General features: G+C 36.0%; 1 pseudogene; it reads left to right on the forward strand.

Moving 5' to 3' along the window:
• Window positions 1–1416: 1416 nt before the first annotated feature.
• LOC107714405 (activating signal cointegrator 1 complex subunit 3-like) overlaps window positions 1417–12316 on the forward strand; it is a 226910-nt pseudogene continuing 216010 nt past the window's right edge.

A 12316-nucleotide genomic window follows, 5' to 3' on the forward strand; every position in this document is an offset into this window, starting at 1 on the left:
AATATTACTAATTTAAGAATTTGGTAAGCCTGTTTATTTAGCCTCTTTATAATCCTGATTAAATAGGATTATATGATTAGTTGATTTTTATATATGTATGTTGATTGATTGATTGATTGATTGATTGATTGATTGCATTCAGCTCATCATTTTTTGAATTGCGACCCACCAGTTGAGAACCACTGTCCTAAATAGTTATGCTAAATGGTAATTTTGGTCAACAAAAACCATACAGGCTACTGACAGGCTACTGAGGAATATGTACAGTGTATACGTTTTACAAAAATATCAATTTGAAAAAAGACAACAACAATCATATTAAAGGGGTCATATGATGCTGCTAAAAAGAACATTATTTTGTGTATTTGGTGTAATGAAATGTGTTTATGGCCAAATACAGATCTTGCTTATTAATTGCATTCACGTGTAATTACAGATGTGTAACTTAGATACGTAACTCCACTTTCATCTAGAACTTTACTAAGCATCAGTTTATCAATGATTGATTACTGCTGCTTTGCAGTTTCGGCATATGCTTCTATAACGAATATTGTAGTCCACTAACTACCGTTGAAACGTTGAAAGCGGGCGCGTAGTAACCTTACAAAACTACAATTCTCATAATGCACTTCACCACAAGCTTCCCGCATGTACGCCGGTTGACGCGGTTCTGACAGCTGAGAGAGTCTCTTCACCGCTGTCAACTTTAACTTGTAAGTGGTGAATAAGTGTTAAATGATTTTATTTTTACATAATGAAGTCTTAATCACTGTGTTGTCACGATTAGATAAACAAACACGTATTGAGACATTTCATATGTTGCTATTAAAATATCATGTATAAATATCAGTATCATAACACGTTAGTTCAGTATTAAGCAGTTCTTCTGCAGTCTGTAGTGTCTGACAGTCTTATTCATACTTGCACAGGGGCCCAGAAAGGATTTGATACCTCAAAATATTAATTATATTAAATAGATTAAAGTGCTGTTTATTGTAAAGAATAATAGCACAAGAACACTTTTGAAGCAGGGCTTTTCACAAATAAGGTTTTACGTGATAAAACAGTACATATACTAAAATGAAGATAGAACATATTGTGACAGAACACTTTATGATTCTCAAATGTTAGAGGAAGAGATCATCAGATTGGGGGATCTGAGGAGTCTTGTCAAAATGAGAATGTTTGATTTTGGCCATCTATTTAATTCATTTTAAAGCGCCTTTTTATGGTATTTTGTCTCCGTCATCTGTTGTGATTTTGTGTCAGGTGTTATGCACCCTAAGTAAAATGAATGGATACGATCCATGCTGTCTGCTTCATTAAAGACACATAAAGGAACTGTCTATATTCACATTTATGATCTTTCCCACATATACAGGTGTTGGCCACAGACGGCCTTCGGCGTGGCTGACCATGTCTCCTCCTCGGCTCACTGGAGCCCTGCGCTCCTTTTCTACCGTCAGCAAACAGGATAATTTAACACAAGACATTTATGATCTGAAGGTAAGACAACATGAATCCAACCGGCTGTTTTTTTTTTTGCTGCTTAAGTAACATTTATCAAAATTATAACATTATTAGCAAAACAGTTGAAAACAGAGGTGCTGCTTAAAATTTTAATTTTTTTTCTTTGAATTGAAAGTTCAAAAGAACAGAAATGCATTCTTGCTGAATAAAAGCTTAATATAAAATGAAAAATAAAAGTAAAATATAAAATCAAAAACCTTACTGACCCCAAACTTTTGTTGCCAGACAGTAATGCTTAAAATATTGTGCCCTGTTTAGGAGAGGTGTCTTTTTTTAGTGAGGACTTTTTATAGAATTGCATTGAGGGTCCTGAAGCATAGTGTTAAAATGGTTTGCGATTTGTTAGCTTACTGACAAAAGAAAAAAAAATTCAGTTAATACAGCTACTCTGTTAAAATAACAGATAATTCCCCATTGAATAATGACGTAAGCTGTCCATCCAGTCATAAAATAATAGAAACAGCAATGTGTCTCCGCTGACCACTTGTGATTTGTCAACTGATCTTAAAACCAGGTGTAAACAGGAACATTTTTAGGCCCTTAAACTTGCAGAAAATCCTAAAAAAAAATGCATAATACTACCCTTGCACTTCCCAAAAACACCATAGCATCAAGATGGTGACTTTGCACTGGCAAGACTCAGAAAATGTAATAAATGTAGCTATTTAGGCATTATCTGCACAAGCAATGTCTGAACTGTTTTTTTATCAATCACCTGTAGTCATGTCCAAGGCTTCGCACATAGTCGGCAAAAGTTAGGAAGTTTAACCAATAGATTAGCTGTGATATATGGATTAAAGTGGACTTAAGGCCACAGATATATCTGCAAAGTGCGGTTTATTGCTGATAATATCGGCCTACAGATTTATATCGCTCTAATTAATAGCCAAAACAGCTTTTGTCTCTTTGTAATCTGATGTCCTCTGTCTGTACTTCATTTAATCGTGTTCCTTCGACCTTGAGAGTATGATTCATAGTGTTTTAAATAAGCTTTGACCGCTCTGTTTCTCTTTAATCTCTACCTCTCTTGACTTTGCTTTTATTGGGATTTTGCGGAAGCAGAAGGCCACACCTCCATTCAGCCTAAATTCTTCTCCTCGTCTCTAAATTCAGATTTCTTTATCGCCGCTGCTGCTTTTGGACGGAGAGCACGGGGTGCAGGTTTTACCAAGCACTCACTCATAATGCTGAGTTTGAGAGGGCACTGAAGTGCTGATACAATGGCGTGGTGTTAATTTACTTACTGACCCGGTGACATGACCTATTGAACAGATATTACAAACTGAGGCGCTTATTCAAATAACACTTTACTGTATCCTTCAGCTGTGTGCAGTGGAACTCGTTTAATGTTTTACAGTATTTCAAACCCCAAAATAATATGATTTCAGATTTGCTAGTCTCACAGGGATGGGTGATTAAAATAATTATGTCACAATGTGTATCTTAATATTTATATCGAAGCTATTTCACATGTTATAAACATATTACACGTTTATGTGTAAACCACAGAATTAAAAAAATATTTTTTTGTCTCGCAATTCTGAGTTTATATTTCACAATTCTGACCTTTTTCTTAAAATTGTGAGATGTAAACTCAGAGTATATCTGGAAATTCTGAGCTGATATGTTTCAATTCTCTTGTTTTTTTTGGTTTCTGTCACAGAATAAGAATTTAAAAAAGTTAATTGGGACTTTTATTTTTTATCTTATCATTTTGACTCATTTTTTCACAATTGCTAGTTTGTATCTCTTAGGTCTGATTTTTCTACTAAATTTCAAGAAAATGTCAGAATTGTGAAAAAGTCAGTTTTGCGAGTTGCAGTTATTTTTTTTTTCTTATGACAGAAACAAGTTTCCATATATTAATGTATTCACTTTGAACATGCTTAAAGTTACAACTGACGTACTATGGTAAAATCTTATTGAACAAATTGAACAGCTTCTTGAAAACAGGATTAATTTTATTTCATTGGTTTATGAAAAGTAAGCGTTGCATAAAGATCTAAATATGACTGACTAACAGTAACTGCAGCTTGACTTATCAGAGGAGGGGTTATTGTTCAGTAAGACCAGTAACATATTAAGAAAATATAGCAGTTACATTTTGATTTCATGCTGATTTTGAAATTGAGGAATAACCAGTGTAACCCATTTTTAAATACAGTGAAAATACAGTATTTTTAAAAAATTATAATATTTCACAATGTTACAGCTTTGCTATATTTTTTATTAAGTAAATGTGGCTTTGGTGAGCATAAGAGAACTCTTTCAACAGAACAGATCCCAGACGGGTAGTGTACATTACCCAATGTATATGTACAGTGCTGTGAAAAGGTTTTTGCCCCCTTCCTGTTTTTTAATTTTTTAAGAATTCATGGTTCCGTCAATTATGGCAAGTCATCCAGGTCCTGAAGCTGCAAAGCAGCTCCAGACCATAACACTACCACCACCATGTTTGACTGTTGGTATGATGTGCCCCCTTCCTGTTTTTTAATTTTTTTGCATATTTGTCACACTTAAAAGATTCAGATCAAACAAATTTAATATTACACTAAGATAACCAGAGTAAATATAAAATGCAGTTTTGAAGTAATGATTTCATTTATTAAGGGTAAAAAGCTGTCCAAGCCTGCCTGGAACTACGTGAAAAAGTAATTGCCCCCTGAATCTAATAACTGGTTGTGCCACCCTTTGCAGCAACAACTGCAATCAAGCGTTTGCAATCACTGGCAATGAGTCAGTCACATTGCTGTGGAGGAATTTTGGCCCACTCTTCTTTGCGGAATTGTTTTAATTCAGCGACATTGGAGGGTTTTCGAGCGTGAATGGACTGTTTAAGGTCATGCCACAGCATCTCAATCGGATTTAAGTCCAGACATTGACTTGGCCACTCCAAAACCTTAATTTAGTTTTTCTTGAGCCATTCAGAGGTGGACTGTGAGACAAGCCTTTGTGTTCTTTTTGGTCAGCAATGGCTTTTGCCTTGGAACTCTCCCATGGATGCCGTTTTTGCCCAGTCTCTTTCTTATTGTTGAATCATGAACACTGACCTTAACTGAGGCAAGTGAGGCCTGCAGTTCTTTAGATGTTGTTCTTGGTTCTTTTTTGACCTCCTGGATGAGTTGTTGTTGTGCTCTTGGAGTAATTTTGGTAGGTCGGCTACTCCTGGGAAGGTTCACCACTGTTCCAAGTTTTCTCCATTTGTGGATACGGTCTCTGACCGTGGTTCACTGGAGTCCCAAAGCCTTAGAAATGGCTTTATAACCCTTTCCAGACTGATACATGTCAACTATTTTGTTTCTCATCTGTTCTTGAATTTCTTTAGATCGCGGCATGATGTGTTGCTCTTTAAGCATGCTTCACTTTGTCAGACAGCTTCTATTTAAGTGATTTCTTGATTCAACAGGTCGTGTGACAAATATGCAAAAAAAAAAAAAAAAACCCGGTAAGGGGGCAAAAACCTTTTCACAGCACTGTATAATGTACACTACCCAAAAGGGTTCATTACATGAAAAAAGCCATGTGGGCACTTTTGTGAATATTGTGCAAATGCATCAAATGCATCTATTATTACATCAGTCTTGTTAAAACTTGCATACTTCCAAGTTGGAAGGGATTGTGAAAGTAACCAATTGATGCAGCCTTTAGGAATCTTAATGGCAAATCATATAGCTGCCTCAGACATTACACATATATTATGAATATTTAATATATTGTCCTGGAAGAGTATTGTGTTTTTATAAACAGTATTAATTTAATTGTCCTTTGTTTAAACATAAGTTTTGTTACATGCATCTTTTTTTGCAGAGCAAGCAACTGAAACGACAGGAAATATTTAGCCGAGACGGTCTGACATGGCAGAAGATAGTTCAGTTCTTCACCCAACATCTGGAGAAGAAAGATCAGCCAGTAGCCACTCTTGAGTTGAGGAATATCCTCCAAGCAGCCAAACAGATCGGTAGGTAATTCTTTGTTGAGATTCAAAAACAATCCAATCAGGAATTTACATTATAGTCCACTTTACAAACTAATGGGCACTTCCAGTGCACAAGGCTTTACTGATTGTAATAGAAGTTACTTAGATTTGAAGTAACAAACCAAATGCTTCTTGTGTAGATATAGTGTAACTAGGGCTGGGCAATATGGCAAAAAAATTAAATCTCATTTTTTTTCAGAACGTTTGACTGATTCTCGATTTTAACAAGTCAACTTGAAAATGTAACTACAACATGATTCAAGTAACTTTTCCTTTATTAACCCTCTAGTTAAAGAAAATTCTATTCCAGGTGCACCACACATGAAAGTGTCAACATTATGTAAATGTTAAACAAATCACTTGTTGAATATCTTTGCAGAAAAAAATGCATGAACTAGGCTACAACTGCATCTTGTACAAACGCATCTTATACATATTATATGTTCAGAAATAATACAAGAAAATGCTTAAAACAATTCTCAAAAGTCACGGTAATTCAAATTCAAAATGACTGAAGGTATAACACCAGTAGACTATTATTAACTATACATTTTCTGTAAAAACAATGAACAGCAGCTTTCAGCCTGTCACCATGATGCAAACAGTAGTTCTTTTCAAAACATTAAATTCGAATTAATTGATCAAATCTGAAAAATCGCCCATCCCAGTTTGTTCATTCAGCCATATTTATAATGTAAAGCTGATGTGTTTCACTGTTGCCAGACTAATCATTAATTTCTCATTATTTTATGAACATACGTATGCATATATTTTTATTTTGTTGCATTACTTGCAGTTATATTAGAATAACGATTTCACAAATGAGAACATTTTTAGAATAATTCAAGTTATTTCTGCTTTAAAATGTATCCTAGACATCAGACAAACCAATAAAGAAGATCTAATGAAGTAACTCTTAAAATGTCATGTGATATTGAACACTTTGATCCAGCAATCACAGGTTTTGTTGGTTGTCAGCCTCTCTTTTGGCAGCAGTTGACTTGAAGGCATTTTGATCTATTTCCCCTTATAAAAAGCTTCATTTCATTGACTTTTTTTATACCAGTCTTCAATAAACCCCTTGCTTCAGGTCAGATAATAATATCCAGATTCTTATAAAACACATTTTATTGAGAGTCATTGTGTTCACAGGCTGAACATTGATTTATGCATGCTGAAGACTTTATCAAAGGTTTTGTTACCCTTTCTGGACCTGTGGGCATCCACATTTCTTTGTTCATACTCTTGTGCTGGGAAAAACAAACGAGAGATTAAATTGGTTTTGTTTTACAGGGGAGTTCATCTTATGAAATAATGTAGTATTGAGTATTAATAATACAAACAACAATATCATTTATAAATAGAAATTAAAGAGTTTTTAGATGATTATCCCTCTATATAAAGCTCCCATGCAGCTTTTCCTATCAAAATTCAATTCAGTAATCTTTTACCATATGTCTTCTGGTAAAGGTTAACAGCCAGCTGTCAAAATAGATTTTTTTTGCAGTACCTTTGCTGTGGTTCATTTTCTGCCTAATACCATGAAGAACTAATCAAATCCAGCACTGGTTGTAGAGTTACTGAACCACCTTAAGGTCAGGATCATTTTCCACATGTCATCAACTCACTTAGCATCTAATGATTCATGATTATATAGCCACCCCTTACCTCAGTGGCATTCAGTTGTCCTGATGAATCTAATTCAATTTAATACAAGTCCCTTATAGCTCTGCTGTGGTTAAATAACCATGAATGAATCTTGAGTCTTTCTTTGTCACTATGTTTAATCTTGCTGTTCTGAATATCTGGGATGCAGAAGGAAATCTGGGCTGGTACTGGAGACTTAGCCTTTTCTGAACAACACCAATACGTTGTCTGTCTTGTTCACTCTTGAGTGATGCGAACTCCAAGGGACTTGTAGGACCATTCCACATTCATGTTCTCTTTCTTTTTGATCTCTCTGCTTTGTGAAGTGGACAGCGGACAGGATGGCATTCTAAATCCCCTTCCCACATCACTGTGGAAAAGGTTCACTTCAGTGTGATTGGATTTCTGTAGGAACAAATGTCTTTTGTCATCAGATAAGCCAACAACAGGTCCTGTGGAGAGGAGGGCTTCTTATTGGCCACATGTTCCCTCTAATCAATGGAAACTCGGTTTTGTTCCGGAATCTCACTCCTAAAATTCAAGTGTGACTTGCCATAGAAATTCTTGAAAAACTACAGAACTTTGGTCTCTCCTCTTACCTTCTGTGGTTGAAGATTAAATTGCATGTTACTTGCGGAGTAGTTGTGTTTTACCACTTCTCTTCTGGTTTGAGAAATCCTCTTGGTTATCGGTGGTCACTATATAAGTATCATGCTTCACCAAGTCAAATTCTACACAACAAGACTATTTATTGTATCAATAACTAGTCACAAGTGTAAGGATAAAAGAAACTCAGATACTTTGATCTCCTGAGAAACAGACAATACACTGGCATCGTTCACAACACAATCTAGTAGGGGAAACACAGGGGCCTCATGTATAAAACTTTCTGTCGATTTTATCCTAAAGGTGTGCGTACGCAGACAAGCTAGATTTTGCGTATGCACAAAAGTTTCCAGATTTTTAAAACTAGGGGTCGACCGATTATCAGCCTGGCCGATTATCGACGCTGATATTAAGCATTTTTATGGTTATCGATATCTGTCATTTTCAAAACCGATTTGCCGATAAAATAATTTAATTTTGAAACAAGCTATATGGCTCTGATGCAGCCTGTCGTAAACTCACCACTGTGGCCTAGAGCAATCTCCGCCCACCGCCCATCTGATTTTTTGGGAGTCACGAGTTATAAAAGCACGTTTTGTTGATATTGTGAGTGCACACAAGTAAAAGCAGACCCTTTACAGTTACGAATGATGTATTACTCTTAACTTTATGAGCAAAAATGACGGCGTATTCACTGAAAAAAATGCAAGTGATCGCGCTGGCGCCTCCATGTCCTGCAAAGCGCGCTTCAGCTTCCACTCTCCGCACAAAATATTGGATATGGCGCACATTTATCTAGGTTTAATGGTTAAACATTGTTATATGTTTGAACTGTTTTATATCTATAGATTTTATTTTAGGCAAGTCGTGATGATTTGAGAAGGCTAAATTGATCAAACATAGGCTCAATGTCTGCCTCTGGCCGCTTGGTCGTTAATTTAAGAAACAAAAACTTATATTTAACAAACAAAAATGCTCCAAACGTTTTTCTAAATTAACTTAATAAAAAAACGTGGGCCAGGGCCGGGCTAGGGTCTAAATTTGAGGCCCGTGCAGGGCTCTAGGATGGAGAGATGTCGCTGCGTGTTATAGCTATTAACATTAACATTCCTGTTGGTTTAAATGGTTGGCCATCGGGGGCCCCCTTAAAATGCGGGGCCCCAGGCATTTGCCTGCCTTGCCTGTCTCATTGCTATGCTTCTGCCTACTACTACTACTACTACAATTATTACAACTTTTGTTTAAAAGAATAATCACACAATACGCTATTTCTTCCATGTTTTAATTTTAATAGTAAACCCCTTTGTTTACCAAAAATAGTTGAACTCTCATTTGATTAAAAGATAAATTAAATTAATGTTTTATGCCTTCATTTGCACTGCATTGTAAATTAAAACTAATGGAAATTACTGTCACATAGGCCAAGATTAAGACACTGTCACGTAGGCTAAGACTAGGATGACAAAAATTGAGACATTTGAAAAGGCTATTGAACCAAGTTTGCCTAAAATAGGCTATTAGTGTTATAGTTTCATTAAAATAGTTCAGTTTACTTTAGCAGCATCCATTGTGAAACTTGCTAATTAAAAACTTGATAATTAGCACATTATTAGGAAAGGTGATTTTCAAAGATTCATTACATAACCTTATACTCACTTCTTCTGTAGATGAGGCTGGATCACGAATGATTCACGCGAACATAGACGCATTTATGTAGAGGCGGTGAAGAAATGGCGGACTAATGCCAGCTCACTCAGGGTGGGTCTAAGTTAAGACACCAATCCAGCCTGTGCTGAAACGCTACTGTCAATCAAACTATCATGGGAGGGGCATTTATGACATCACACAGACAGGCATCTGAGATCCTCTCGATTTGAGAAAGGGGTAAAGATTTGAGCAGATAAAAAAAAAACACTGGGTGAATTTTTATCATTATTGGGTGGTTGTGTACACACACTGCCAACACACATTTCAGTTCAAACAACTTGTAAGAATTGAACAGTCACCTCTTGTAGGTTATGATTTAGTCATCAGAAAATAATCAATGAAGAATTATGAGAGGTTATGCTATTACACATACGTTTCTAACATGTAAATTATTGAAGCCAAATACTTACATTTCCCCAAGCTGTTTAGCTGTAGTACAGTATTCATAGGCTTAATCATGAAGCATACAGTGGCCCCACTTTTAACTCTCTCTTTATATTACCCTTATTGTAGATGGATGCACGGAAGAAGACAAGAGTAAGAAGTACAACCAACACCAGTGAAGGCAGTTTTTGTCAGAGCCCTTGTTATTCTTAATTTTGACATTCATTTTAATTTTTACACCAGAATATCGGTTATCGGTCTACTTGGTCTGTAATAATCAGTATCGCATCGGCCCTGAAAAACACATATCGGTTGACCCCTATTTAAAACCATTCGTACACGAGAACCTGCGCAAAATTCCTTTTATAAAACCCAGTCAGCGGAAGATGTCTCCTCGCTAAAATATACATACATGGATCTTACAATGCCTAGTTTTACTATGCATAACGTCATCGGCATATCATTTCCATGTATATTCCCATCCACGTGACTTCAGTTTTAACACCATTAAAGGTACAAGACATTGGAAAAATTAGATACGGACTGTAAATGCAATTTGTGCCATAAATTACATTGCTAAAAATCATTCCTTATCCTTGCCTTTTTTTTCCGTGCAGCAGTGGTTCTGCAGTATTGTTATTGGACCGATTCAAACCGGCCATTGGACCGTTCAACCACTGAATCCAGCAGTATCTGCCATAATATCCAAGTGCACATTATTGATCATTGTTCTCACTAAAAAAATATTTTATTTTAGAACATGAGTTGTTGAACTGCTGTTTATTTTAAAGAGGAAAAATTGGGCACTTAATTTGCTGTCATTGTAGCATGTTACAGGGAAAGTGATGAAATGTAGAGCATCCACTACAAGTATAAATTCCTATAATGTGTAGGGATGCACCAATAGGATTGTTTTGGCCGATATCGATTTTAACAAACAACTATTGGCCGATTCCGATACCGATATTGGTCAATTGCATAAAGCAGGGCTTAAAAAGGTCGGTTCACTCCGAGCAGAATCGGTATTTAAACGTTTCTGTTCCTGCGCTTCTATGTATTATTACAGTTCCGAAACTGGTTTGATAAGAAAAAAATAACATTTACATTTAGTCATTTAGCGCAGATGCTTTTATCCAAAGTCAAACAAAAAATCTACAAAAGAGCAATGATATGCAAGTGCTATGACAAGTCTCAGTTAGCCTAATGCAGTACACGTAGTAAGTTTTTTTTTTTAAATTATATAATAAAAATAAAACAGATAGATAGAACGTTATTTTTAAAACTTTTTCTTTGCCTATAATAATAATAATAATAATAATAATACTACTCAAAAAGAAAAAAAAACACACACAAAGAGAGTATTGATCTGGTAGCCTATCTTGCACTTAGTCATAGCCAATACAGCATCATCTTTTCTAGATTTTGACCAAATGTATTAAACGAAAGAAAAAAACTGTCAATGCTTCAAAGACATTAAAGTATTTTTTCAAGATATTTAAAAATCTTTGCAGCATGGATAAAAAATAAAAAAAAAACGCTACTCCTATAAGCGTTTTGAAAGGGAAAACCAGTATAAATTAATAGGCTTTATAAAAGCTGCATATTACCTGCCATTCATTTTCACTTAAATGTAGACCAAATGCTTGGCGGTTCGTGACATCCTCGGATAAACTAACGCCAGGGAATTGCCACTGTGACTTACCTATGATGAATTTACAGCTGAGAGCGGGCATTTCACTCATTGGATGCGTCAGCGTCACATTTGCATAGGCCGTACTATGCCGTCTGACAAACTAGGGCTGTGCAATTAATCGCATGCGATTGTCATGCGCATCTCGTCAGTAAAGCCGGTTCCGTGATTGGTAGTAAATCGCCATCTCCTGCTTTCAGATGGAGCGGCATTTAATACACAGAGCCGTAGTTCACTGACAATTAGGCAATATCGCGTTCATAATCGCAGATAAATTGCATTTGATAATGAACGCGATATTGCCTAGCTTGTTAGTATTTTTTTTTCTCACATTATTATTATTATTATTTTTTTTCCTTTTTTTTTTACCATGAGGCTAGTCTTAGCCACACCTACATATTAACAAGCTGTCTTTTATGATTCATTAATTACTACTAGTTTAAGAATACCTGTTTGAGCAATTGATGTGTGCCCTGAAGAAGGCTGTTTTGCCGAAACGCGTAGATCTACTTTTAACTAGTTGTAATTAGGCATGGGACGATAACCGGTTTCAAGGTATACCACGGTTTGGAAAAGTCACTTTTTCAAAACCACTAAAAAACTATAACGGAAAAATTTTCCGTTATACCGTTCCTGCGGTATGCACAGTTTTTTTTACATGTCATCAAAGACGGAAAGTGCAGGACTCCCTCAGTTGTGTGCAGCGAAGAGCGTAACGAGTCACACGAACCCTCCCCCTCCGGTTGGTGCGAGCAGTCAGTGAGAGTCACCTGTGT

Source organism: Sinocyclocheilus rhinocerous, unplaced genomic scaffold (assembly GCF_001515625.1).
Source record: "Sinocyclocheilus rhinocerous isolate Xijiao unplaced genomic scaffold, SAMN03320098_v1.1 scaffold839, whole genome shotgun sequence".
Classification (NCBI taxonomy): domain Eukaryota; kingdom Metazoa; phylum Chordata; class Actinopteri; order Cypriniformes; family Cyprinidae; genus Sinocyclocheilus; species Sinocyclocheilus rhinocerous.